Here is a 24224-nt window from a genome sequence, read left to right on the forward strand (position 1 = left end):
TTCTAGTACAACTAAAATTAAACATTTATAGGTTGTCTGTAGATCTCGCTGCTCAATTTAGGTGGGCAACAATACCCTTGGTTGTCGTCAGCTGAATGGTCCTTAGGAAGTTTGTCTAGGAACATAGGATCAAATTGTCTTGTCACTTATAGCATGTCAAAATTTTTCGTGCTTAAGTGGATCACAATACCGACGATCGACCAGACATGGACATGAAGGTAGAAATACCGATAAGCGGATTAAGGCTGTGTAACAAATTTGATCCCAATATCACAAAAATATTATTAGCATTAGTTGAGGTGAAATTAGTGTTAATTCATTTTAATCTCAATTTTAGTTTGATATTTTTTTAAAATATTATCTGCATTAGAAATTAGTTTCGTTTAATTTCAACTTTATCTTATTTTATTTTATTTTATTTTCATTTTTATTTTTATTTTTACTTTTTATTTTTTAAGTCCTTGAAATGCATTATTTTTAAAAAAGGTTTATCGATTTTTTGGGCTTGAGTTCATTATTGGGTTGCAACCAATTTTCAAGTGAAAGGGAGAGTATATAAGGAGGGGTGGTCGGACTCACTCTTACTCTTCATTCTATGAGTACGACCGCACACCCGAAAGCTCTCCCTCTCTCTTAAAAACTTCAAAAACCTCGTTTTTTCTTGAAATTGACTGCTCATCTGTGTAAGTACCATCTAATCGATCCTCGTAATGGTGTTCTTGAGCTTAATCGACAGAGAATCCTATGTTTAATGAAAGAAAAACGATTTTCGGCAATATTGGAGCGTGGACGGCCGCACACCCGTGGACGGCCACACACCCGTAGACGACCGCACACCCGTGTATGACCTCACACTCTGTGTACGGCCTCACACCCTGTGTACGGCTGGACTTTTGTGTACGGATGCACACCCCAATTTGCCCTTTAAAAATATTGAAATTTAACGAGTGAGCAACTTGATTTAACTTATTATTAGGAAAAACACTTGATGTTTATTGATGAATTTTTTCTTGTGTGTTTTTATCAGCTCAATATGGCAGGTCTTGAATTCACTAAAGTTCACAACTTGGCCGTTTACCTTGCTGATCCTCCAGAGGCTCACTCTGAGTTTCAATTCATAGTAGATGGCTTAAGAAGATGCTGCCTGTTCTCTGCTCTCACCACATGTCCATTCATTTATCAACAATTGATTAAGGAATTCTGGAGCAACGCAATTGTGATGAAGGATAATGAGGGTACAAAATATCTGGAGGCTTCTGTACGTGGAAAGAATGTTTTGGTTACCGAGCAAATTATTCGAGAAACTTTTGCAGAGCGGTGATAAGCCTGAATTCCCGATGGAGATTGATCTAGACCGGACTCAAGAAATTTTAGATCAAATGGGTTATGAAGGAACTTCCCCCCCCCCCCCCCACTCTCAAGAAGCTATTGCCTCCGTGCTGGAAATACTTAGCTCATGTATTTGTGAGCTGTATCTCTGGCCAGAAATCTGGAGCAAATGAAATATCTATGATTAACACCGGTGCAATTGCTGCCTTAGCTTCTGGATTTGAGTTCAATTTCTCAAAGTTTATTCTTCATGAGATGATTTTGAACATTAAATGAAACAAAAGGGATAAGTTCGTCATGTACCCAAGATTCCACCAACTGATCTTCAATGTCGAGCATGCAGAAATCGAAAGAGAAGGAGTGACCCTGGATCTTAAGTCTGTTGGCTCAAGCGCTTTTGGATTAATGAAGCAAAATCGACCAGGAAAGTTTAACTTTGAAGGGAAATATCCACTGGTCAAGTTTGGAATCTTTTCTGAAGAGGGTGACCAATCTGAATCCAATGATCTCTCTAGCCCCAGGAAAACCGATGATGTCGTCATCTCGGTTTCAGAACATGAAAACGAAGAAGGTCGTGTTTCCCCTCTGGCAATCGTGGCAGAAGAGCATGACCAACTACGAAATATGGAGGTTCAGAGTAATTTTAATGAAGAGGGTGATGTTGAAGAGAATGGTGGTGATGATGATTTTCTCAAAGACATGGATTTCTTTGGCTTTGACAATGAGGAAATCCCACTTAATTTTGATCTTGATCATGACAACCTAGGTCCAAGTTTAGAGTTCCTTGATAGGTTCTTTATCAATGCCAATGAAGTTGCTCAAACAGCAACAAAGACTAGGGTTGCTGAAAATGTTCCTGAAACAATGCCTCCTACATCAAGATCGATGGTAGAAACTTCAACCCATAAGGATACAGTTTCAGAGATTCCCCTCTCTGATACAGCTATTTCTTCATCTGTGCCATCTTCTAGTGATCCACCATAGACACCGACCTCTCTGCCTCCTGTGAAAAGAAGACGTCTAGATCCGAGGCAGGGTATGTTCATTCAAGATCAAGCACCCCCAGTTTCATCCAAAATCACCACCACAACAGTTACTGCACCACCTGAACCAACCTTTCAAGACCCAATCTCTTTAAATGAAACTGGAGGTTCTTCAGTTGTTCCAGAATACTCCCCCATAAGGCCTTCGCTATATGAAGCCTCCATCAGGCTAGCAAGGCACTTGGCTCAACTTAGTCCAGAACCTTCCTCTCGTGGAAAAGGAATATCTATCGAGGCAGGGCGTTCAGGGGATGATCATTCTGTCGTGTCCTCTCTCAAAGAAGAAATTGGCATTCTAAAACAACAAAATATTGAGAAGGAAATTTTAGTTGGAAAGCATGATAATAGGATCGCTGAGCTTGAAGCAGACAATGCACTGAAGTCTAAACAGATTTCTGAGTTGCAAACCAATTTTGGATCCGTGACTTCTTTCTACTTCAGCTTGATGAACAAGTTATTTGAAGCTTTTGGTGATAAGTTCCAATCTTTGTTTCAACAACCCCATGGTATTGAAGATCCTCCCAGTGCTCAAGTCCAGTCTCCTCCTCATGACAATCCGGTTGTTCAGCCTTCTCCCAGAACCACAAGAGTGGTTGATCGATTTGAGAAAGAACCAACTCAAGCTCCTCACATCGTTACTTTGAAACTTGCAAAAGTTGCGTCATCCTCTAATAAGCAAAAGTATCTATTCAAGAGGAACTCAAATCAAAATGTTCGTGGAGGGCGACCCCAAATCACTGTTACAGATCTTCAACCGAGATGTTTTGGTGGCACATATGGAGATAGATCTGGAATTGTGTCATGAGGATATCATGTTGAATTAAAATTACGGCTTGTGAAGCGGAAAAGTGCCAATATGGAGTATTACAAGAGCATTCATGATTTCAACTCTTTTACGAGAGTTGACTTGTCTGAACTTGCTGATGCTCTCTTTCTGAATCCAGGAAATGTTCCTCAAGCGACTAAATTAGCATTTCCTGGAAGATCAAGTAAAAAGGGGATTTCCAAGAATGAAGACTGCTGAATCTTTTCTCAAGAGCCACCCTGAAGTTCTTAATCCATTGACTGGCAAACCTATCCAAACAGTGATGTGGCCAGCCAATCAAGTGAAACAGATCCCTATCTTGCAAAAATTCCACGATGCTTCTTTAAAGAACATGCTCTACTGGGTATTTGATGAAGCCACAGCTTCTGCTGTCATCAAATTCCCAGATGGTTGTTTTCGTTTGTTTGACAAGAAGCATCTTCTTCAATTTGGAAAGTGGGATATTCATCAATTGGCTCTTCATCAAATTCGGGTTGCCGAGGAGATCTTTGAACCTGCCGCTAAAGAGTACACTGGAATGGTTGCGGAGATCATTAAGGAGCAGATGTGGTGTGGGGCCATGGAGGGATCTGATGTACTAATCATTGAGAAAGAATGAGTTTATGCTAGCCACAAACCAAGGCGGAGATTGATAGGTCCTAATATTGTGGTTTGGGCTAGGCATTCATCTGTATAAGTCTTGATAGGGTCTTGGGGTTTGGTTTGGTGATTGTAACCTTTGTGTGGCTGTGTACGGCTGTACATGTGTGTACGGCCGTACACCCTGTGTACGGTCGTACACGCGTGTGCGGCTGTACACTCGTGTACTGCTGGGTGTGCTATAAATAGTAGGTGTTTGTGTCTGTATTAGGGGGACGTATGTGTGTGTTTTCAAGGTGTATTTGACGTTTATATGATATAAATGTGTGCATTCTTGGGTTAATTCGTCTTCTACTCCTTCTACTCCTTCTACACTCTGTTTGATTGCAATATCATTTTATCACTGATTTGGATCTTAGAATTCGAGACTTACAATTGGTATCAGAGCCAAATCAGTGTCAAATTTGATTCCTCCGCTCAACAACACCGTTTTGTTGAGGCGTGCGAACGGAACTATATTGACGCACGATTCCCTTTTCTGCGTAAAAGTGATCAAGAACTGCATTCTTGAATTCTGTTCCATTATCAGTTCGAAACGCCTTCACCCGGTTATTTGTTTGGTTCTCTATCATTACGATGAATTTCTTGATCATATCAGATACCCCAGCTTTGTTGGATAAGAAGAAAACCCACGTGAAACGCGAGAAGTCATCAATCACAACTAGACAGTATGAATTTCTATTGATGCTTAGGACATTGACCGGACCAAATAAATCCATGTGCAATAATTGGAGGACCTGGCTGATTGAATTGACCTGTTTTGGCAGGTGTAGTTTTGTAACAAACCGTTATTTCCAAACCTATGTAATAATGTAGGTCAATTTGTAGTTCTTTTTAAAACAATAAAGAGAAATTTTGGCATACTATGTATATTTACATAATTGACCCTCAAAAATAAATTATTAAACTATCTCGATTGGGATGAACCAAGTGGTAGAGATTGTAACAAGGTTTCCAAAAATATAAAGAATACTAAAAACCTAGTTATAACGAAGAAGTTATGACCAATCGAAGATCCGCGACAAAACCGGCAAAACATTGTTCAGTGTAAAACTGAATTTTCAATAAAAGGCTTTTTAGCCATAACAATCTAAATGAAAGTTGTAGTTTATGTTAAACCGAGAATTTTCATAAAAAGAACGGCAAAATCTGACTTCGTATGAGGAAGTTACGATTTTTCTAAGTTTCAGTATAACAGTGTACAGCTAAAAATTCGAAATAAAGATCGAGTGATTTTTTGCCGATACAACCTAAACGAGAATTGAAGGTCTCGTCAATAGTAGTACAATGGTAAAACGACAGACAAAGAGGGACGTCGGATGAAAAGTTATGAATTTTTAACGGATTTCCTGTCCCGGTCTGTTAAAAATAATAATTATTAAAATAAATCAAAATTAGCCAACGCAGTCTAAACGAAAATCGTAGAGTATAATTTTACCTACGCGTGCATATAAAGAATGTCAAAAACGGAGCTCGTATGCGAAAGTTATGATTTTCGCAAATTTTTGGCACAAAAATCGAGAAATATTGAAAACCGGACAATTTCGCATGGTGCACCTTCGGCCACGTCACCTCGCATGCGAGGCTTCCCCGTGTCACCTTCTGATTAGACCGCAGTTCTCCATGTCGCATTCTGATTGGACCGCAGCCGAGGTCCAGTAGGCAGCCGACACCCTCGCAGGACCACACCCCTCGGACACACGCCTCATCCTCATTGGACCGAAGTTCGGTCCACTCCGGAGCCAACACGACCGATGCAGCTGTCCGGAGCGAGCTTCTTCCTTCGCCACCTGTCCGAACACACGACAGCCTCCCACAGCTTCGGATCCGAGGCTTCGGCCTATATAAGCCATGCGAGACTCTCCGGATTTTTACACTTTTTCACCCCAAATTTGACTCACTCTCATATATTTCACTCCCACAACCTCACCTACAACCCCTAAAGCCCCGGTATCAAGTCTAAAACCCTAAGCAAGCCTCGAAGCCCCAAAATTCTCGAGAAGTTAACCTCTCTCCAGTCGAAACGCTGCCCGATTAAAGACGGTTTTTCGTCAAATAAACTCCTTTTCGAGAAACGAAACGCTGTCCAAATCACCACCTATCAAGTGAGTTCATACCCCCATATTTTCATAATTTCTACTGTTTTAAGGGGGGGGGGGGGGAATACAAGTGTAACGCAAGAACTTTGTGTTATAAAATCATGATTTCAAATCATGATAAAACGACATTAAATCATCAAAAATACTGAAAACATTAAACTCTTTTATAAACTTATATTTTTCCCCAAAATTCATATTTGTATATATATATATATATATATATATATATATATATATATATATATATATATATATAAGATTTAAAAGGCTTAGAACTGATAACTCATTATGGCTCCTTTTCCTTGTTTGGATGTGGGCTTATAGTACCGGTTATTTGTCCGAGTGTCGGTTAAATTTTACTTATATATAGAATTATGTATGTAAATAAATATACAAGTTATTTCATCTGTTCAAATACCTTTGTAACATGTTAAGCAAGGGGTTACATGCAAAAATAGTTAAATACCGATTCAGAAAGTACATATAAATTATAATAGGTATAATTTATGATACATAAAACAATAATTCATGATTCAAGTATACTAGAATACACTGTTTTACAAGAAACAAGGGTTTTGATTCAAAACAAATCAAGGGTTTACAATTGTCAAATACATGTTCGGAATACTAATTCAAGAACATACTGTCAATCATTTATTTGAGAATGATTGGGTTTTCATGACTAGTATACATGTAACGTTTATATGCTTTTTATGAGTCATTCAATTCAGGTTGTTTAATTCATTTAGACAACCAACGTAAAGTGCTGACATTATAACTAGAATCTCCAGCCAGGGGATCAAAACAAGTTGTGTGTAGATCTATATCGGGATTGACAACCCCGCACTCAGGTTGCTAGCTACAGTCAGGCATACACGCCAATGAGTGGCAATTGTTATCAACAGTTTTAACGCCTACAAAGCGTTTGTTTCAGGCCATCATGTCTTAGTATGGTTATAATAACTCATTAAAAAGATATTAACATAACGTTAGTGTATAATCAACTAAACGTAAGTACACCTTCAAAGTACCAGTTTACATAATACAAACTACAATGGTACAATACAGTTTTCAATAACAGCTGGTGAAACCATGCACACTCTCAGTTACAAGTTTTACATAAAGGAATACAAATACAAAACATTGACTTACAAATAGAATGTTTTATGGGAATAAAACTACTTTTCATATACAACAGAAAATATAGGATTTTCTGGAACAATTTACATATGCAAGATACAAAGACACGCTTTCAAACATAAACACTTATGCACTCACTCAACTTTATGTTGATACTCCCTTTTCAAATTACTTGTATTCTCAGGGAAACTATAAACAGGTACTCCCCGAGCTTTTTGTGAAGATGGAGCTACTTTGAGTCATATATTCTTCTTTTGTATAACTCTTTTGGTTTCAATATACAATGATTGAACACATGTAAATACTTATACTTTTTAAATACAATGGTTGTTTGTACTTTGATTACTATGATGCATGTGTTGTGATACTACAAATGAAGTCCTCCACCCCCGGACGTTTCCGCCGTCTGGTTTGGGGGTGTGATAGATTGGTATCAGAACAATGTTTATAGTGAACTCCGTATATCAATCCATAAAAGATATACAAACTATAAATACATCGGGGCTAAGATCTCTGACTACAAGTATACTTTTTATAGATTTAAGTATTTTTACAAGACGTATACTAACACTCATACCTACAAGTACAATATCACAATCATAAGAACTTAAAAGTATTTAGATGTTGAACACTATAGTCAAACCTGGGCAGTTGTGTAATCATATCTGGAATTAATATAGCCTGATCAACTATATTGATTTGAGATATGACCAACATGTGTTTGGGAGTGATAGTAGTGTTGCGACATGTCTAAAACTTACCATACATATTCAGAAGAACTATAGAACAGAACACAAAGATTAAAATACTACGGATAGTATTTTACTAACCTTACTTCTAATAAAGAACCTATGGCTAAACACAATTTATCGGGGGACCCCTACAATCCACAAAATGCGGGCTGGATCTCAGAATCAGATGAAGAACGCTTTGAAGACAGCGAATCAAGTGGTACGGATACAGAGCCACAAGTCTGCAACCCTGGGGAACGTCCCCTGAGACAAGATGCAGCAGAACCCATACCCGAGTAGGGCCAATATATAAACCATTGGAGTCGACAAGACGGCCAACGCCCTCCTCACGGAATGGCACGAGGTTTCTATAAAGTCTCGAGAGGAGGAACAGCCGATAAGGCTCTTCCAGTTATAGTAAACCGAATAGCCCGACAAGCCGATCAATCCAGGATTTCGATCAATCGAATCCTCCAAGTGAATACGGTTGCGCAGACTAACACTGCAGATATCCTTCGTCTTGATGAAATGCAGGATGACACCCAGCATCATACAGAAGCCCTTCAAAGGCAAGTCAATGCTGCTCAATCAGAGATAAGAGAATTTAGAGAGCATCAAGATGCCCAAGAAAGGCGCGGGAAAGCACAAGACGAAGCGGAACCCAGCAACCGTCGTAGCAACCGCCGCAAGTAGTGTTCACACTACTTCTACTTTCTACATTCTATATCGAATGTATATACTACTTTTGATGATATGTACAAAACCAGGTATCAATAAAACAATAAGCACTTTACTTCAACAAGAGTTATTACAATTTTCATAAACATCCTGTTCCAAAGTTTTGGTTATAGTACAAACATGTTCTAGTGTTATTTTCGGTAGGTCGGTTTGATGTCGACACTTCCTTAGTATTGTGGTATATTATAGACCTGCTTTAAGGTCAAGTTGTTCCAGATTACATATACTTAATATACCAATACAGTCGACAAGTATTTTCATACTCTTTTAAAAATAACCACTCAAATTCATATCATCCTATTGCAAGTAGTTTGTGCAATAGATTTCTATCTCCAATCCTTTACAAGATTCATGTTGAATTAAGTGTTTCGTTCAGAGATATCAAATTTATATTCATTCTTGATATCTTACCATCTTTTATCTTTTAACTATTATAGAAAAGATGCCTCCTCGTAGAAATCTAAGACGTTACAATGAAGCACCGACGCCACCCCCACCACCACCTCCTCAATTCGACCCCACTATGTTCCAAGCGGCGGTCACGACAGCTGTAGCGGCTGCCATGTCTCATATAATTACTCCTGTTGCTAGTGTGTCGGGAGCTGGTGCACGTCCTTCTAACCATAGCGAGGGTCATGGGCATTCGCGAGAGTGCACTTATAAAGACTTCTCGAACGCCAAACCCAGGACCTTTAATGGAACTGGAGGAGTAATGGTTTTAAGGCAATGGATTGAGAAGACAGAAGCAATTTTTGAAATTACCTCCTGTTCGGAAGGTAGCAAAATTAAATTTGCCGGTAGTACTTTTTCAGATAGGGCTCTGAAATGGTGAAACGGCCATGTTAAGTCGCTAACTTTGGTAGTGGCTAATACGATCAGCTGGGAGAACTTAAAAGCCATGTTAATGCAGGAATACTGTCCGCGCGGGGAAATTCAAAAACATGAGCAGGAGTTCTGGGTCTTGTCATGGCTGGTGTAGACATAACCAGTTACACGAATCGGTTCTGTGACTTGGCGATTCTGTGTCCTGAAATGGTTGCTCTGGAGAGCAAAAAGATCGAAAGGTATATTTGGGGACTGTCGCCCCAGATACAGGCAAGTGTCATTGCCTCTAGGCATGTTACCTTTGACAGTGCCAAGGAATTGACACAGTCACTTATTGACCATGGAAATCGTCAAAATACTATGGTTACTGCTCCAGAACAACCTAAGGAGAACAACAACAACAGCAAGAAGAAGGTTTGGAACAAGAGGAAGGGAAAATCTCCTCTGGAACCTGCAAAGAAGCAACAAGTAGTGGCAGTCCATGCTACTACTGTACCTGCTACCATACCTGCTATTGTACCTGCTGCTGTCCCTAATAACCTTGCACCAACTAAGCCCTATGCTGGTAATCTCCCTAAACGCAACAAGTGCAATTTTCACCACAACAGAAATTGCCAAGAAATGCAGTGCCATAACTACAACAGGAAAGGGCATACTGCCCGATTCTGTAGAATACCACCTCAACCACTTAACCAAGTAACTGCCGCTGGAGTAGGTCGAGCATGTTACCAATGCGGTGATGTGGGGCATTTCAAGAAAGATTGTCCAAAAGCTGGAAATGTCGGTGGAGTTGGGAGCATTCTAGCACTGGGTCATGAAGAAGCGGTGGCAGACCCTGCAGTGGTCACGGGTACGTTCCTTCTCAACAATACTTATGCATGCATTCTATTTGATTGTGGTGCTGAGAGGAGCTTCGTGAGCCATAATTTTAAACATCTACTAAATCAAAACTCCCAACCACTAAATGAAACTTTCACAATAGAAATGGCTAACTGGAAATCCGAATCCACCAATGATATATACATAGGATGTACCCTTACCTTGAATGACTTGTCTTTTTCAATAGACCTTATGCCGGTCTCTATCAAAAGTTTTGAAATCATAATAGGTATGGATTGGTTGTGCCCCAACCATGCCGACATCCTATGTTATGAAAGAGCTATTCGTTTGAACTTGCCAACTAATGAAACTCTTATTATCTATGGCGACAAACCCGGAACGAACCTTCAGATCATTTCTTGCATCAAGGCATATAAATACCTTCGCAAGGAGTACTGTGCATTCTTAGCTCACGTGGTAGACAAAAAGCAAGAAGCGAAAGACATCGCAGGCATTCCTGAGGTCTGCAACTTTGCCGATATTTTTCCCGATGATCTTCCAGGAGTACCTCCCGAACGACAATTCGAATTCCGAATCGACTTAATCCCTGGAGCTACCCCTGTAGCAAAATCCTCCTATCGTCTTGCACCTTCTGAAATGCAAGAATTATCCAGCCAGCTTAACGAACTCCTTAGCAAAGGTTTCATAAGACCAAGCTTCTCACCTTAGGGAGCACCGGTTTTGTTCGTAAAGAAGAAGGATGGATCATTTCGCATGTGCATAGACTACCGCGAGCTGAATAAACTTACCATCAAGAATCAATATCCTTTGCCTCGCATTGACGATCTGTTCGACCAACTTCAAGGTGCGAACTACTTCTCGAAAATAGACTTAAGATCCAGGTATCACCAGTTACGGATTTTGGAGGAAGACATTCCCAAGAAAGCGTTTAGAACTCGTTATGGTCATTACGAGTTTATAGTGATGCCATTCGGATTGACGAATGCACCTGCTGTGTTCATGGACCTAATGAACAGAGTGTGTCGTCTATTCCTGGACAAATTCGTCATAGTCTTCATTGACGACATCCTTATCTACTCAAGAAGCAAAGAGGAACATGGCCAACATCTTCGTCAAGTATTACAAACCCTTAGGACAGAAAAACTCTATGCGAAGTTTTCAAAGTGCGAGTTTTGGATTAGGAAGGTTGAATTCCTAGGTCACGTGGTTAGTTCAGAAGGAATACATGTGGACCCTTCCAAAATCAAAGCAATTGAAAACTGGCCAGCACCCAAAACACCTACAGAAATCCAACAATTCTTAGGTATTGCTGGCTACTATCGCAGATTCATCCAAAATTTCTCCCGAATAGCTAAACCGCTTACCACCCTGATGCAAAAGGGTGTAACTTTTAGTTGGGGAGAGAAGGAAGAAACAGCATTCCAAACGCTCAAACAAGCCTTGTGCAGTGCACTGATCTTGTCTCTACCCGAAGGGACAGAGGACGTTGCAGTGTATTGTGATGCTTCAAATCAAGGGCTTGGGTGTGTACTTATGCAAAGAGGAAAGGTTATCTCATACGCCTCAAGAAAACTTAAGACGCATGAAGTCAACTATACAACACATGACCTTGGGTTAGGAGCGGTGGTGTTTGCTCTGAAGATCTGGAGACATTACCTATATGGCACATGCACAATATTCACGGACCATAAAAGTCTCCAGCATATCTTCGATCAAAAAGAGCTGAACATGAGACAACGACGTTGGGTGGAGCTACTGAACGACTACGAACGTGAAATTCTTTATCACCCTGGTAAAGCAAATGTAGTAGCTGATGTCCTTAGCAGAAAAGAATACTTAGGACGTCGGGTCAAGTCGTTGACCATGACAATCCATTCACATCTGTCCACCAGATCAAAGAAGCTCAACTTGAAGCCTTAAAACCCAAAAACGTGGCAGGTGAAACCCTGAGAGGAATGGATAAGAACTTCGAAGTCAGGGATGATGGAGTCTATTATTTCATGAACCGGATCTGGACGCCAAAGTTCAGTGGTTATAGAGACGTGATTATGAATGAAGCACACAAAACCCGATACTCCATTCATCCAGGTTCAGACAAGATGTATCTGGACCTTAAGAAACTATATTGGTGGCCTAACATGAAGGCCGAAATCGCTACCTTTGTGGGCAAGTGCCTTACTTGTGCCAAAGTCAAGGTAGAGTACCAAACACCTTTAGGTTTATTACAACAACCTGAAATCCCTGAATGGAAGTGGGAGCAGATTATAATGGATTTAATAACCAAATTACCCAAGACTTCGGGTGGTTATGATACTATTTGGGTAATCGTCGACAGATTAACCAAATCCGCACACTTCTTGCCAATAAAAGAAGTCGACAAGATGGAGAAGCTGACAAGAACTTACCTCAGGGATATTGTTAGACTGCATGGTGTACCAATATCTATTATTTCGGACCGAGATAGTAGATTCACCTTTCGTTTCTGGCAGTCGTTACAACACTCTATGGGAACTAGGCTGGACATGAGTACAGCCTACCATCCACAAACCGACAGACAAAGTGAGCGGATGATTCAAACATTAGAAGACATGTTGCGAGCTTGCGTGATAGACTTTGGAAAGGCATGGGATATTCATTTATCCCTTGTTGAATTCTCTTATAACAATAGTTATCACACTAGCATAAAGGCTGCTCCATTCGAAGCCCTCTATGGCCGCAAGTGCAGATCCCCTCTGTGTTGGGCTGAAGTGGGTGACACGCAGCTAGCTAGAGGTCAAACTCCTAACAGTGCTCTCACTGGTCCGGAAATTATTCGAGAAACTACCGAGAAAATCGTACAAATTCGGGAGCGACTTAAAGCTTCCAGAGATAGACAGAAAAGCTACGCCGACAAAAGGATAAAACCCTTGGAATTTCAGGTTGGCGACCGCGTCTTGTTAAAGGTCTCACCTTGGAAGGGCATGATACGCTTTGGAAAGCGTGACAAATTGAATCCAAGGTACATAGGACCATTCGAAATTCTTGCTAGAATCGGTCCTGTAGCTTACAAACTTCGACTACCCCAAGAACTAAATAAAATTCATCCTACCTTCCATGTTTCGAACTTGAAAAAGTGTCTATCCGACGAGACTCTTGTAATCCCACTCGAGGAAATCGAGTTAAACGAGAGCCTCAATTTTGTGGAAGAACCCGTAGAGATTCTAGACAGGGAAGTTAAGAAAACCAAACAAGGCCGTATCCCGATAGTGAAGGTTCGCTGGAATGCAAAACAGGGACCAGAATTCACTTGGGAGCGGGAGGATCAAATGCAACAGAAATATCCACATCTTTTTCCCTAGTCTATCTGTAATGTTAATTTCGGGACGAAATTCTCTCTAATGGGGGAATAATGTAACAAACCGTTATTTCCAAACCTATGTAATAATGTAGGTCAATTTGTAGTTCTTTTTAAAACAATAAAGAGAAATTTTAGCATATTGTGTATATTTACATAATTGACTCTCAAAAATAAATTATTAAACAATCTCGATTGGGATGAACCAAGTGGTAGAGATTGTAACAAGGTTTCCAAAAATATAAAGAACACTAAAAACTGAGTTATAACGAAGAAGTTATTAGCAATCGAAGATCCGCGACAAAACTGGCAAAACACTTTTCAGTGTAAAAACTGAATTTTCAATAAAAGGCTTTTTAGCCATAACAATCTAAATGAAAGTTGTAGTTTATGTTAAACCGAGAACTTTCATAAAAAGAACGGCAAAATCTGACTTCGTATGAGGAAGTTACGATTTTTCTAAGTTTCAGTATATCAGTGTACAGCTAAAAACTTGAAATAAAGATCGAGTGATTTTTAGTCGACACAACCTAAACGGGAATTGAAGGTCTCGTCAATAGTAGTACAACGGTAAAAAGACAGACAAACACGGACGTCGGATGAAGAAGTTATGAATTTTTAACGGATTTCCTGTCCTGGTCTGTTAAAAATAATAATATTAAAAATAAAATCAAAATTACCCGACGTAGTCTAAAGAACGTCAAAAACGGAGCTCGCATGCGAAAGTTATGATTTTCGCAAGTTTTTGACACAAAAATCGAGAAATATTGAAAACCGGGCAATTTCGCATGGTGCACCTTCGGCCACGTCACCTCGCATGTGAGGCTTCCCTGTGTCACCTTCTGATTGGACCGCATTTCTCCGTGTCGCATTCTGATTGGACCGCAGCTGACACCCTCGCAGGACCACACCCTTCGGACACACGCCTCCTCCTCATTGGACCGAATTTCGGTCCACTCCGGAGCAAACACGACCGATGTAGCTGTCCGAAGCGAGCTTCTTCCTTTGCCAGCTGTCCGAACACGCTGCAGCCTCCCACAGCTTCGGATCCGAGGCTTCGGCCTATATAAGCCATGCGAGACTATCCGAATTTTTACACTTTTTCACCCCAAATTTCACACACTCTCAAATATTTCACTCCCACAACCTCACCTACAACCCCAAAAGCCCCGATATCAAGTCTAAAACCCTAAGCAAGCCTCGAAGCCCCGAAATTCTCGAGAAGTTAACCTCTCTCCAGTCGAAACTCTGCCCGATTAAAGCCGATTTTTCGTCAAATAAACTCCTTTCCGGGAAAGGAAACGCTGTCAAAATCACCACCTATCAAGTGAGTTCATACCCCCGTATTTTCATAATTTCTTCTGTTTTAAGGGGGGGGGGGGGGGGGGAAGACAAGCATAACGCAAGAACTTTGTGTTATAAAATCATGATTTCAAATCATGATAAAACGACATTAAATCATCAAAAATACTCAAAACATTAAACTCTTTTATAAACTTATATTTTTCCCCAAAATTCATATTTGTATATATATATATATATATATATATATATATATATATATATATATATATATATATATATATATATATATATATATATATATATATATATATATGTATATAAATAAGATTTAAAAGGCTTAGGACTGATAACTCATTTTGGGTCCTTTTCCTTGTTTGGATGTGGGCTTATAGTATCGGTTATTTGTCCGAGTGTCGTTTAAATTTTACTTATATATAGAATTATGTATGTATATAAATATAAAAGTTATTTCATCAGTTCAAATACCTTTGTAACATGTTGAGCAAGGGGTTACATGCAAACATAGTTAAATACCGATTCAGAAAGTACATATAAATTATAATAGGTATAATTTATGATACATAGAACAATAATTCATGATTCAAGTATACTAGAATACACTGTTTTACAAGAAACAAGGGTTTTGATTCAAAACAAATCAAGGGTTTACAATTGTCAAAAACATGTTCGGAATACTAATTCAAGAACATACTGTCAATCATTTATTTCAGAATGATTGGGTTTTCATGACTAATATACATGTAACGTTTATATGCTTTTTATGAGTCATTTAATTCAGGTTGTTTAATTCATTTAGACAAACCAAGGTAAACTCCTAACGTTATAAATAGAATCTCCAGCCAGGGGATCGAAACAAGTTGTGTGTAGATCTATATCGGGATTGACAACCCCGCACTCAGGCTGCTAGCTACAGTCAGACATACACGCCAATGAGTGGCAATTGTTATCAACAGTTTAAACGCCCACAAAGCGTTTGGTTCAGGCCATCATGTCTTTGTATGGTTATAATAACTCATTAAAAAGATATTAACAATACGTTAGTGTATAATCAACTAAACGTAAGTACACCTTCAAAGTACTAGTTTAAAGAATACAAACTACATAGGTACAATACAGTTTTCGATAACAGCTGGTGAAACCAGGCACACTCTCAGTTACAAGTTTTACATAAAGGAATACAAATACAAAACATTGACTTACAAATAGAACGGTTTTATGGGAATAAAACTACTTTTCATATACCACAGAAAATATAGGATTTTCTAGAATAGTTTACATATGCAAGTTACAGAGACACCCTTTCAAACATAAACACTTATGCACTCACTCAACTTTATGTTGATACTCCCTTTTCAAATTACTTGTATTCTCAGGGAAACAATAAACAGGTACTTCCCGAGCTTTTTGAGAAGATGGAGCTACTTTGAGTCATATCTTCTTCTTTTGTATAACTATTTTGGTTTCAATATACAATGATTGAATACATGTAAATACTTATACTTTTTAAATACAATGGTTGTTTGTACCTTGATTACTATGATGCATGTGTTGTGATACTACAAATGAAGTCCTCCACCCCCGGACGTTTCCGTCGTCTGGTTTGGGGGTGTGACAGGTTTCCTATGATGCTTTCCCTGGGCACATGACACACACTTTTCAAATGTTATGAAGTCTCTGACAGGTAGGCCTCGCACCATTTCATTTTTAGCAAGACGATTCAGATTCTTAGCGTTCGCATGACCGAGTCGTCGGTGCCACAGCATAGCATTTTGTTCTGAGACTTTTGAAAAGAGGCAGGTGACTTGTTCAGGAATGTTGCTATTCATGTCGATGATGTATGCATTTCCATCCCGCTTTGATTTAACAAGAATCCACTGATCCGGGATGACAATGCCTAGCTTCAGAATCAGACATTCCTTATCAGTGAAGTGAGTTCAATAACCCTTGTCACAAATCTGGGAGACGTTCAATAGGCTATGCTTTAACTCGAGAGCATAGTTTACGTTCTCGAAACTCAGCAGTCCATTTGACACAGTTCCTTTCTGAGTAACTTTTATGCCTTCTCCGCCTGCAAAGGAAAAGAATCCCCCATTAAAGGTCTGAATGTTGTTCAACTAGGAGATGTCTCCTATCGTATGCCGAGAACAGCCGCTGTCGACACACCAAGGTCTGACGACATTCCTCCGCAACTGTCCCTGCAAAATGAGCTGGATCATTTAGATTTGGGGACCCAAGTCATTACTTTCCTGGGTAGACCCTTTACGATCAAAGATTTATCTTTTGAACCTATTGATTTTGAATCATCATTTAAAACACTTTCAGAGGATGACGATGATTGGTTGGAAGTTAATTTTGGCACCCACTGGTATTTAGGTTTTTGAAAAATCACGGGTGTTTTTGAAACATTTTTCTTTTCCGTTTGCTTAGAGCACTTAGATTTTCTACTAGAAGTGGTTGAAGATCCAGATCTGCTCTTTGACGAAACCGACCTTGGCTTAGCTTTGTTCGATTTTGGCAAACTATTTGTGACTTTATTATTGAAAACTTGTTTGTTCTTTTGCAAAACTGCCCTTTTCTTGTTTTGATTAGCCTTCCAATCATCATCTCGAGGGCGAGATCTCGAGGACTTTCTAGTTAAATACCTTCCTCGAGACTCGTTCTCTCCTCTTTGAGACGAAAAATGCACAAATGCCCTATTAGGACAATTCCTTGCGATGTGACCGGCAGTACCACAGTTAAAACAAATTTGCTTATTATTATTGTAACTGGTACTGCCTTTGTCTGATTTACTTTCTCTACTAGCATCCTTACTTTTCCCACAAGAACATGTGCAAGAATCAGATTGTGTAATAGATGAGGGTGAACCATGTTGTGTACTTGGTGAAGTGGATGTGCTTGAAACAGAAACATTGGTATAGTCAAACAAATCATCAAATATATCGAAAAAGTTTGAGTTATCATTTTGTGATGCAGACACATCACAAGATACATCATTTATTTTAACATCAGAAACAAAGGAGTTATCATTTGAAATAAAAACAACATGTCCAAAATTTGTCAAAAATTTTCGTGCTTAAGTGGATCACAATACCATTGTTGGGTCTAGATTTGGTTTATACTTTGGTTTTCTAGGAAAATATATTTCTATGTAATGTTGTATGTGTGTGCGGTTTGTGTGTACGGTCGTACACGGGTGTACGGCCGTACACCCGTGTACGTCCCATATCTCATATATATAGGGTGAGGAGTGTGTAGAGGAGTAGTAAAAGGCTAGAGAAGAGGAGCATGTTCTAGAGAGAGAAAGTAGAGAGAAGAATAGTGTATGTGAGAGAATCTTGTGTAAAGAGCATCATTCATATCTTCAATACATTCAAGATTCAAATTATTATTCTTCTCCTTCTCTTCTATTGATCTGGCATCATCCGTTTTTTTGGGATTCCGCACCATCAAACGGATCTGATTGATACGCAAGCAGAATGGGGAATTACAAGTGGTATCAGCTCTTGGATTGTATCAATCAATTTTGTTAGATCTGGAGCTTATTTGATCGTATTTTTAAAAGATTTTTGCGTTTTTGGATAGATCTCTGAAAATTAGGGGGGGGGGGGGGGCTATTCTTTGCATTTTTCATAAAAACGAGTTTTTGATCGAGTTTTGGAGCAAAAAGTGTGAAAAACGTCGTTTTTTCTTCGCATCTGTTGAAGGTGTACGGTTGGCTCTGTGTATGACTCGGTGTGTGCGGCCTCGGTGTGGTGCTCGGAGTGTGCGGCTCGGTGTGCGGCCTCGGTGTACGGCTCGGAGTGTGCGGCCTCGGTGTACGGCTCGAAGTGTGCGGCTCGGTGTGCGCCTCGGTGTGCGGCTCAGCAGCAGTAGTCCTCGCAGCAGCGTTCATTAAAAAAGGGGAAGCGAAATTGAGGGTGCCGGGGATCGAACCCGAGTCTCCTCCCAACCCAACCAGCGCTCCTTCCAACTATTCTAGGCTGCGAGTTGATACAATCCTTCCCTTTTTAAATCTTAAGGCATCCTTATTTCGATTCAACTTTCACATTTTTAACACTTTGAACCCCATAAACAATTTCCTTTTAATTTTAAATTCCATTTTCAACCCAAAATTTTATTTTTTAATTTTTGACTTTCTAAATTGACTTTTTACTTAAATTTTGACTTTGACTTTAAAGTTTGACCTTTGACTTTAAACTTTGACTTTCTCGTTTGACTTTTAAATTTTCAAATTTGGCTTTTCGGTTTAACTTTGAAGTTTGACTTTTCAAGTTTGACTTTTAAGTTTGACCTTTTAAATTTGACTTTTAAGGTTGACTTTTTAGTTTTTAGTAAAAGGACATATTTTTAAAAAAAAATGAGTTCCTCAAACATTCCGATCACTGAAGTTTCATGTTCTCAATCTTGTGAAAATACTATTAAATTTCTTCGTGAACAAATTGAGTTAGTAAAAAGGGAAAATGAGGACCTAAAATACGAAGGATATCAACTTAGGAAAGGTCAAAAACCCTTAAAAGCACAATTAGAAACCAAAACAAAAGATTTTAGAAAACTTCAAGAAGAATACAGTAATAAATGTGCAAACTATAGATTTGTGACTGAACAACTTGCCGAGTTAACTGCTGAGCTTGACACATTAAAAAACAAATTTGAAAATGCAGATTTTAATTTTAGAAAATTTGATGTGTCGAGTGAAGTAGTTGCGTCAATGATGGAAAATAGTTTGAGATTTAAAAATAACTAGCAAAAGGGTTTAGGGTTTGATAAAGTGCATCCTCCTTTTAATCACACCTATTAGTATAACCCATTGACAAAAGAGGAAATGGACAGAGAACTACATCTTAAATATGGATTTGTGTCAGGAGGTAGTATTAATGTTGAAAATACTAATGTTTCTACTTCCCATGTAGATCAATCATTAAGTCAACTCAAGCAAGAAGTTGAAGAGAGTGTGTCTGATAATGAATGTCACACCCCAAAACCGGAACGGCGGAAACGTTGGGGGTGGAGGACGTCATGTTCAGTATCACAACAATGCAAAGTAGTAAACAAGCAACAACATCATCCATTGCATTAATAATATAATTTCATACAAGTGTGTTCTTTCAAGTTATATAGACACCAAAAATATACATCAAAAATAAAAGATGAGTCTTGAACGAGCTCCATCTTCTCAAAACCTGGCACCGGTACCTGTGTACTGGTGACCTGAGAATACAAGTTATTTTGAAAGAGTTTATCAGCTTTAAAGCTGGTGAGTTCATAAGCTCCCACTGTAGCAAACAGCAAGGTGTAGGATAGTCAATCCACTATAGATCTATACACAAACTCATACGCTCCCCATTTAAGGAGATTCTGGATACAAAACGGGTCATGACAGGTAGCGCCATGCCCCCGTTAAGTGGCTCACATAACTGTGAGTAATGTATAAGTATATGTATATGTATGTGCTAGCTGTATTGTGTGTTCTTTCTCTGTCTAGCCTGTATGTTTTGTTTCTCATCACTATGTATTATGTTTGTTTCTCATCACTATGTATTATGTTTGTTTCTCATCACTATGTATTATGTTTGTTTCTCATCACTATGTATTACTCATGAATGAACTGACTCATTTTATGTTTCATTGTTCTAGTAATAGTATCTTCCTAAACTATACCTATTATAGTTTACTAGTAATGTTGTTTGTGTATATGAACGTGTTTGTATACCTTTGCTACCCAAAGGCATTTAACTAAATGAAAGAAGTAACCTTTTATATCTATACACATATACATGATATATAACTAGGATTCAAACGACCTTCGGACAAATAACCCGAATACCCTAAGTCCACAACCAAACAAGGAACAAAAAGTAAGGTGAGCTATCAGTCCTAAGTCCTTTCAATCCTACTTATATAATTATATCCATATAGATACACAGAATATAAGTTAAAAGAGTTTAATAAAAGTATTTGATATGTAAAAGAGTTTGTAAAAACAGTTTGAAGTAAAACAGTTTGATAACACAGTTTGAAAAGTAAGAAATCCACTTGTTTGGTAGTTATTAATCACATGTGATTGATATAATAACTATAATAGTTCAACTTGTATCCCCCTCATAAAAGCATTTAAAAACATTTAAAAGGTTAATTAAGGGGTATGAACTCACCTGTAGTGAGTGGTTTGGATGAACGGAATGTATAGGATGCTAGGTGTCAAGTGAAGACTTGTACACACATGATGATCCTAGTTAACATATAATATCACATATATGTATCCAATTAGTCTTTAAACAACTAATTAACAAAGTTAAGACATCCTAGGACATGTAAAACACCTTATTTAAGTGCTATAAGTCCTAAGGATTGCATCTATGTGTTGTAGGACATTGCTATTGAGTTTAGGGTTCAAGGGGACCCTTTATTTGAGTTTACGGTTTTGTGACCATAACTCATTGAGTTTACGGTCGTAAACCCATGAGTTTACGGCCGTAAACTCATGTTTGTTTGACCATTTTGTGTTTTGAAGCCTTAAAGATCACAAGAAGCATTCCTACTTCATGTTTAAGCCTTAGGAAGAGATTAGGGCACCATTTCACTCCTTTTAGGAGTTTACGGTCCTTGGACCATTTCTCTTTGGGTTTACGGCCGTAAACCCAAATGGTTTATGGTCTTTTGATGTTTTCAAGTACTAAGCACATCAAGGAAGGGATCTAGGCTAGTTTCCAAGGCTTAGAAGGGATTAGGGCACACTTTGGCACCCTTTTTGGGGTTTACGGTCCAAGAACCTCTTGGACCGTAAACAGCTTTGATCCTTCATTTCTTGGGTGTTTTCTTGATGTTTAGAAGTGTAACAAGCTCTATAATACTCTAGGATAGAAGTACTTACTAGGTAGAAGCTTGAAAAGGAGCTAAAAGTCCAAGAACACTAGTGTGTGTTCTTGGTGAAACTTGAAGATCTACACTTTTGGAATGATTTCACGGATGGGATCATGTTAGATCACTAGATTAAGTAAGATATCAACTTTTTAGGGCTAGAAACACTTAATGTTGAAGATCAAGAAGAAAAGTCGATGATACTTGAGAGAGAATTGAGTTTTGGATCTTGAAATTGTGAAAAGTGATAAATAATGACTAAGTGTCATATTTATACCCTCTTTTAGGGTTTACGGCCGTAAACACCTTTGTTTAGGCCGTAAACTCCAAACTCTTGGAGTTTTGGAATAATATTGTTGCACAATAAACCCTAGGGCATCCTCTCTCCTGTTATCTCCTGAAGTACTAATCTTAAACTACTCAAACTTATTCCAAAAAGCTTGAAAATTAGCAGAAACAGTTTTGACTCCTATTGAAGTGAATGATTGTACAGAATAGAAATTTCGGGTTGTCACATCATCCCCCCATTAGAAGGAATTTCGTCCCGAAATTAGAATTTAAGCAAATAAGTAGTTACAAATAACTAAGTAAAAAGACGAGGATATTTCAGTTTCATCTGATCCTCTCGCTCCCAAGTGAATTCAGGTCCTCGCTTGGCGTTCCAGCGAACCTTCACTATGGGGATTCGGCTTTGTTTCGTTTGCTTGACCTACCGGTCCATGATCTCTACTGGTTCTTCCACGAAGTTGAGGCTCTCGTTGATCTCGATCTCGTCGAATTGGATTACAAGAGTCTCGTCGGACAGACACTTTTTCAAGTTCGAGACGTGGAAAGTAGAATGTACGTTACTGAGTTTGCGTGGTAAGTTAAGTTTGTAAGCTACAGGGCCGATTCCTGCGAGAATCTCGAAAGGCCCTATGTACCTTGGATTTAGCTTTCCACGCTTTCCGAAGCGTATCAAGCCTTCCAGGGTGAGACCTTCAATAGAACACGGTCGCCCACCTGGAATTCCAACGGTTTCCTTCGTTTATCAGCGTAGCTTTTCTGTCGGTCTCTAGACGCTTTTAATCGTTCACGAATCTGAACGATCTTCTCTTTCGTTTCCCGAATGATCTCCGGACCTGTGAGAGTGCTTTCAGGAACTCGTCCTTTAGCTAACTGGGTATCACCCACCTCAGCCCAGCACAGAGGGGATCTGCACTTTCCGCCATAGAGGGCCTCGAATGGAGCAGCCTTTATGCTTGTGTGATAACTGTTGTTGTAGGAAAATTCGACAAGGGGTAAATGAGTATCCCATGCTTTCCCAAAGTCGATCACACAGGCTCGCAGCATATCTTCCAAGGTTTGGATAGTCCTCTCACTTTGCCCGTTTGTTTGTGGATGGTAGGTTGTACTCATGTCCAGCCTAGTTCCTAGGGAACTTTGTGACGACTGCCAGAACCTCGAAGTGAATCTACTATCTCTGTCCGAGATAATGGATATGGGAACACCGTGCAGTCGTACAATCTCCCTAATGTAAGTTCTTGTATGCTTCTCCATCTTGTATGTTTCCTTGATAGGCAGGAAGTGTGCGGACTTGGCCAATCTGTCGACGATGACCCATATGGTATCAAGTCCACCCGTTGTCTTGGGCAACTTGGTTATGAAATCCATAGTGATCCGCTCCCACTTCCATTCCGGTATCTCTGGCTGTTGTAGTAGACCGGAGGGTTTCTGGTATTCGACCTTGACCTTTGTGCAAGTAAGGCATTTACTCACGAAGGTAGCAATCTCTGCTTTCATGTTAGGCCACCAGTATAACCTTTTAAGATCTAGATACATCTTATCTGAACCCGGGTGGACGGAATAACGAGTGTTGTGCGCCTCGTTCATGACCAAGTCTCTGTAACCACCGCGTTTCGAGGTCCAGATCCGATCCATGAGAAAATAAGCTCCCCCACCCTTAACCTCCAAGTTCTTATCCATCCCTCTCAGGGATTCACCTGCCACATTTTCAGGTTTCAAAGCGTCGAGCTGAGCCTCCTTAATTTGCGTGGACAAGTGTGAATGGATATTCATAGTCAATGATTTGACTCTATGACCAGAATATTCTTTCCGACTTAGGGCGTGAGCTACTACGTTGGCTTTACCCGGATGATAACGAATTTCACATTCATAATCACTGAGTAGCTCGACCCACCGTCGTTGTCTCATGTTGAGCTACTTCTGGTCGAATATGTGTTGTAGGCTTTTGTGGTCTGTAAAGATAGTGCTTTTTGTACCGTACAGGTAGTGTCTCCAGATCTTCAGAGCAAACACAACTGCTCCTAGCTCAAGATCGTGGGTAGTGTAGTTGACCTCATGTGTCTTCAGCTGTCTCGAGGCATAGGCGATGACCTTACCTCGCTGCATCAGAACACATCCGAGTCCTTGATTTGACGCATCGCAATAGACAACGAAGTCTTCTATCCCTTCGGGGAGGGTTAGTATTGGTGTGGTGCACAAGGCTCGCTTGAG

Source organism: Lactuca virosa, chromosome 3 (assembly GCF_052849685.1).
Source record: "Lactuca virosa cultivar CGN04683 chromosome 3, Lactuca_virosa_CGN04683_v6, whole genome shotgun sequence".
Lineage (NCBI taxonomy): Eukaryota > Viridiplantae > Streptophyta > Magnoliopsida > Asterales > Asteraceae > Lactuca > Lactuca virosa.